Below are 6759 nucleotides of genomic sequence, written 5' to 3' on the forward strand. Positions count from 1 at the left end.
CCGCTTTACACTGCGGCTTATTTCTGTGTTTTTCTGGATTCTATTCATCTTGTGTCTTATCTCTCGCTCCAGACCCATGAGAGAGAAGCAAACACTGCCTCCGTGGCCAAAAGAGCCTGATAAATTTGACAGATCAACTCTCCTGATAGTCTGTCAATCTTATAAACCGACCGGATTAATCTGATAATCCTGGTGTGAGAGATTAGCTGGCGTCGAGTTTTATACCGGTGTCACTCTGGTTTAAAGGGCCACGACGCCTGTGTCAGGTTAGATGACTCACAGTCCAATCGAAAAGAGCTGGGAAACCAGAGAGGACCTGAATGAAGTCTGAAGACATCAGACGAAACACAAAAGCATGAGATCTACACACAGAAACCAGCCAAACGCACACGGAAACTAGTAAACGTGAGGTAAAGTCTGAGAGCGCCTGTTCAATAAGCATTCTAACTTCGTATTTTTCATGCTTCTTTAATACTTTTATTACATTGGGTTTTTTGTATTTATTTATTATATTTCTCATTTGTTCTTCTCTGTACGCAGCTAAACTGCAGCTGCTTTGGCAGTATAAATGCTGAGTTATTTGTTATGCTAATAAAACGATATAATCTGCTATTAGAACTGACAAAACTAGAGTTTCACAGAGTTTTAAAATTGGCACGTTGCTGAACAATCGCTGTAGACAGCCATAATTATACTCATAAAGCAAGACAATGGGATTGTATTTATGAATATTTTAATAAGCAGAACTTCTAGATTAAACTGGACCACAGTTTCATCTTGTGTACAGAGCCAGCCCACACACACACACACACACACACACACACACACACACACACACACACACACACACACACACCCACACAACAATTCACAGTGTTTCACAGTGCTGTTTATGTTGAAAATCCCATATAAGAAGTTGTACGTGTGTTTGCATTGAGGCCATCTAAACTACATAAGTAAACATAAAAAAAATCTTTCTGGAGAACAAACTAAAATATTGATGATATTATCTTCTAAACAGTGGGTTGTTATTATTTATTGATATGAAATCATATCCTCTCTTGAAAGTGAAGTTCCCTTAATATCACACAGAGTAGCAATAGCAAATCCCGGCTCATGGCTGTGACGTAAACAGAGTTATGAGCTACTTTAGCAGGAATGACTAGACAGCAAAGAAGTGTGCTTAAGTGTACTGAATGTGCACTTATCATGCATTTCAAATCTTAGATGTTAAACTGTACTTGCAGATAATATAATACGAAAGAAATAAAAGGCCACTTAAGTGACTTACAGAGAGACACTTTCCTGACTGCGTTTCTAAACCCACTTAAGTACACTTTTAAAGTGATCTTTGTAATAATGCCAAATTAAATGTTTTACTTTAAAGTACATTTTAAATAATTATGTTTTAATAATCTTTTGATGTGTTGACTAACATACTAAAGCAAAAATGAAAGTACTTGATTATCATTTTAATTGTACTGTGTTATTCAATATTAGGTTTAAATCAAGTACTTAAGTAGGTAAAAACACTCAAAAAATGCAATTAGCATGAAGTTAAGTGTCCAAAAATAATGTATTCAGTTCACACTTAAGTATATTCTTTTAATGTATTTTTTTCTGTTTTTAAAGTATTCTAACACTTCCTATCACAAGGGGAGAGAAGAGAACAAGAGATCTGCAAGTCATAAAAGACTCTCACTAGATCAATAGCAACACGAGTGTTTGTCTGCAGTCATGAAGACAGCCGTCGCAGATTAGAATAATTCACACACATGCACAGGGATGAATGAGTCTCCTCGGGCCCCGGGGACTCCCGAGCTGGACTGCATTGATTAAGCATTAAGGTGATCAACCCATCGGGGTGGCCATCGATCTGCTTCTTAAATGGACAGATACGAGCATCACAAGACCCTGGGGACTAACAGACCATCACGACGAATAAAAACACGAACCCACAGATGCAAAAAATTAGACTTAACGTGTATCTGATGGTCAAGTTTCACTAAATAATGTCTAAAATCTCAAAATTAGGGCTGGGTATTCAGACACATTTCACAATTTGATTTTGATTCACAAGCTTCAGATTCGATTCAGTATTGATTCATTTTGATACAGCACATAAGTTTTTCAAAGGGAAAAAAAATATCCCATCAAATGCTGTAAACTATACAATAAACCCTGTCAGTTGGTGCAATGCTATATTCAAGTGATTTATAAACAAGCATTTAAATTACACATAAGGCAGATTTTCTAATAAAAATTATTATATAATAAAAAAATATTTTAAGGAATTATTATACAAAATTAATGAAAAAATATTATTTATTATAAAATGAATGTATTACTATTTTTAATAATAATAATAATAATAATTCTGTTTCTACTTCAGTTTATTGTTGAAACAAACATTAAACAGTGGAAATCCTAATCTGTTTTATGACAGGTTTATTTAAACATACATTAAATATTGACAAACAGGTTAAGTAAAACATAATGAATATGCAATAGTTCATATATTTAACACAATTCTCATTTCTAGAGTTCATTTGTCTAGCTAACTATTGAGTTCACACCCTCTGATGTTCATTCATGTTTATCTGATGCTAGTAGTAAAGAGGAAGAGACGATCTACAGCAATCGGTCACACCATAAAGAGCATAACAAAATGACAGAATTTGAACGCGGAGACTTTGTTTCATATCAAAAGTAAGAGAGCACAAAGCTTATTGTGATTTATTGGATTGAAGGCATGTTAATTTTTTGTTAAGTTTTATACACACCTCAACTAAAAACAGCATAGATTAATTCTTCGGAATTAAGAATCGATATTGGTTCATCAAAATGAGAATCGATTAAAATCGAGGAAACAGTATTTTCAAGCCAGCCGTAGTCAAAATGGCAAAAGTTTTTCTGTAACGCTGCAAGATCAGGGTCGAGCAAATGGAAGTAGCTGAACAACAATCAAAAAGCAAAGGAAAGCCTCCAACATGACAGAAACACAAAGTGACTTTTTGCATTTATGATCTGATGACTGTGATCAAGCATTGTGTTTGCTGGCAGTGTTCAAAATTACAATATATGCAGTTTTCCTGATTAAATTTGCATGTCAAATGTGGACGGCGTTTTACACAATATGTAACACTTATGGATGTCAAACCCTTCACTTCGTATTTTTCCGTGTCTAAAGACAGACAGCAGAGCCCAACACAACAACAATCCTCTGCGTTCATGAGAAGCTCCAGACAAGTCCAGGTGTCCGTTCCAGCTTTAACTCAATCCAGCAGCGCTGCGCTGTGTTTACGCATCCACTAAACCATGGCCCTGTGCACACGGGGTAATTGCCAAGGTCTTTCGGATCAATCAGCATCGATCTTACACTTTCCTGCTATTACTTGAGCTGAATGAGTGAAACGAGCTCTAGAGGAATGGAAAACAAAGCTCCGCTGATGTGACCTCTGCCCCCCCGCAGTGCCCGGTTTCTGCTTATACTGGTGAATTTATCTTCTAATCATTCATTCAAATTTCCACTCTCTCTTTATTCTGATTGGCCGTGACACTCTGCCGTCGAAAACATTCGTATAATCAGCACTAAACTGCAGTTAATCATTGTTTCACTCATTTCCACACTCACATAATAAAATAATTTACACTCAAATCCAAATTTCATGTCTATTATGTGTTCCGTAGTCAGTATTAATGAGGGTTTATACTAAAAGCTGATCCTGAACCTGTCAGGTTTATTTTGTGAGCATGATCATCAATCCTTTTCATATCTTGTCTCTTTTTGGGAAAAGGTTCAATTAAAGAAATGATGTATATCAATAAAAGTAATGATAAATAATTAATTCTGTTACAAGCCACTTTGATGTAGTATTTTTATCTGTTGCTTTTTTTCTTTTCAGGCCAGCATTGCATCCATCCAAATCTGTCAAGCAAACCCATTTATTTCCCATGTCTTCCAGCCATGTTCACACTTAATATTTCATCTGTCTCTCTCTTTTTTCCCCCAATGCCACAAGCAATGATAAGAGATCCAGAATACTTTACTTTTCCTCCTTTGTCCTTATTTCTGCACAGTTTTTATTTCCTATGAAATAATTTTCTAGTATTTCCCAGACACACAAAAACAATCATAACATTCTGATTGGCTGGCTTTGTGAAGTCACAGCGCACATCGTTTTAATCTGAATCGTTCTTACAATTTCCCACCAACTGAGTGATTCTGAAGAAGATCCAGTGGCTGGGTTTGATAGCGCTATCAAGTCTTCAGTGAAAAGACATTCAGAGTCTTTCACCGAGACATCCTCACAAAAACATATTCCACTTCTTAGAGGCCTTTCCAAATTCAAATGGTCACTTCACGTCAGCTCTGTCTCTCAGAGACGGTTCAGAGATTTGCACGACTTTAGTTTAAAAGAGAGAAACAACACAAACACTGGACAGAGATTACACTTTCTAGTGCACATGGGCTGAGCGCCAGTATTCATGCATGCTACGAAATGAGGTATAGTCTGAAAGGCTGTGAGCATACGTTAAGCATTCACCTCAAAACCTAAGTGCACTTTAAGGTGCAGTAAGCGATTTCTGAGAAACGCTGCTGAAAGGGGATCGAGCACCAAAACACTCTTGTAGCCAGTCAGCAGTAAGGGGTGTGTCCACTCGTGATGAGGGAGGTGCCTGTGTTGCGTAGCATGTTGGTGAATGTGGGGGCGGAGCTATTAAGAGATCCAATTGGGAAGGGCTTGTTTGTTTTGGTGATTTCAAATATCAACAGCGTTTCTCAGAAACCATTCAAGTTGACAATTTTAAATGACTACAAAGACATTTTGATCGCTCATAACTTCTTAAGAGAAATAACTTGTGTTGGGCTGTAAACTTACGTTAAATGTTTGCGTCAGAACTAAAGTTTATAAGCAAGACTAGTTTCTTTCTAGTTCATCATTTCCATAATGAGAAACTCTCCCAAAAAAACTGAGTCAAGATCTCGAAGCATCTCCGAAACTCGACAATGAGTCGGCCGAACGCCGGCATTTTATTAATCTTGATGAGCGTTTGATGAATTACAATGACAGAAAAAGAAGGAAAGCTAATTTTTCGGGATCCATTTTGGTCGGTCGGCGAGGCATTGTTTGGGGCTGATTTGAGGGAGGCCGAGGGTTGTGGATTTGATGAGGACATGTTAATATCTACTATTGAGATGAGATAAGATCTTCATTAGACTTAGCGCTAGTGCAAGGGAGGTCTTATCGGCGTCTGAGGCGAGATTAGAGCAGAAGGCCGGCTTACACTTCACCGTCAGTCCCGAGGCTTTGTGACGGGGTCAACTTAATTTTGTTCCTCTGATATTAAAAACCTGTCTGAGATAAAGAGTTACTCTTTATTAACTGCGGAGGGAAGTGGGTGGGAGGACGGAGGCCGACTCGCCGTTCTCCAGGAATTCTGCGATGACTTCCGACAGGCGCAGCGGACATTAGCAGACTCAGAAACCAAATCATTTAGCCCTAAAAATATGATTTAAATATACAAAGGTCTCTAGATTCCCTAAATTGACCATAGAAAGAGAGAGAAAAAAGGAACATTAAATAAAAATTGTTCATATTTAAGAAAACAATAACAACATCAAACAACAGTCTTAAAGAGCAAAAGTAACATTTGCATAATTATGAAAATAAAAAACACAGAATGTGCGGATGGAAATCTAATGTGAGTAGGTATGTGTGTAGTAATGTGTGAAATGGCGGCGGCGTACATGTAGGCTACTGACCAGGTTTGCAATCGTGAAGGAAACTGAAGAGTGTAGCGGGTCGTCGTCAGACACCGGGACAGGAGGATGAACAGGCAAGCTTGTTGTTGAAATATCCCACCAACACAGACGATCTTGAAGCGCCACGCTTAAAGTTTAGTCAAACTCCACGACGATCAAACATCACTCACAGGAAGCAATACTCAGAGCGGCCGTATTTCTACTCCTCCCGGGAATCCATTAACGCTCAACCATGCACCTGCAACCTTGCACGCAAACTTTCTTGATGACGCATTTTTCTCAGGTATGTCACATCTCCTTTATATCCTCCATCCTTCCGCCGTTAATTGAAAACTCCGCCCCAATCACTCAAAGTGAAAACGAAAGTAAACCAAAAGATGTTGTGGCCCAAAGTTTTTGCACTGCCACATTTTCATATCAAGCTGAGTAAATTGCTCTTGAATGAGGTACTGAATGAGATTATTAAAACATTTGATATTTTCCACAATGTAAAATAATTTGGGCCCCATTCTTATCTAGCAGGAAGTTTCCCAGAACTGAGACTTTTCCCAGAACTACTTCAGAGTTTCTCTCAATAAACCTGCAGCTCATTGCAAACTCACTTGGTTCTAGTTCATCATCTCATGTCTCATTACGGATCAGCTCTCTAATATTACGAGCTACAGAGATGGGAAGAGTACAAATTGTTGTCCGTTACTGATTACATATTACACGATGAAAACTGTAGTTAGTAACAATCTAGGTTACTCATTTTAGGTAATGTATTCTAACTACTTTTGTAGATCACTTTTTTATTAAACGTTCAGTTGATCATTAAACATTGATATTAACTAATTGAGATTAAACTTATCATTACATTTTGATATTATTATTATTATTATTGATATAAAAAAAAAACTAAGAGAAATAAATTATATTAAATTTTTTGATATCAACATCATAAAATGCCTTATACCATGGTCTGTCTGAATACTGGATTCTGATTGGCTGGC

At 37.4% G+C, this 6759-nt stretch overlaps 1 protein-coding gene across 1 annotated transcript in view; it reads right to left on the reverse strand.

The window, feature by feature from the left end:
- LOC107668998 (receptor-type tyrosine-protein phosphatase delta-like) overlaps positions 1-6759 on the reverse strand; it is a 360739-nt gene that overhangs the window by 198940 nt on the left and 155040 nt on the right. The window lies entirely within an intron of this gene.

Source organism: Sinocyclocheilus anshuiensis, unplaced genomic scaffold (genome assembly GCF_001515605.1).
Source record: "Sinocyclocheilus anshuiensis isolate Anshui unplaced genomic scaffold, SAMN03320099.WGS_v1.1 scaffold2353, whole genome shotgun sequence".
Taxonomy (NCBI): Eukaryota; Metazoa; Chordata; class Actinopteri; order Cypriniformes; family Cyprinidae; genus Sinocyclocheilus; species Sinocyclocheilus anshuiensis.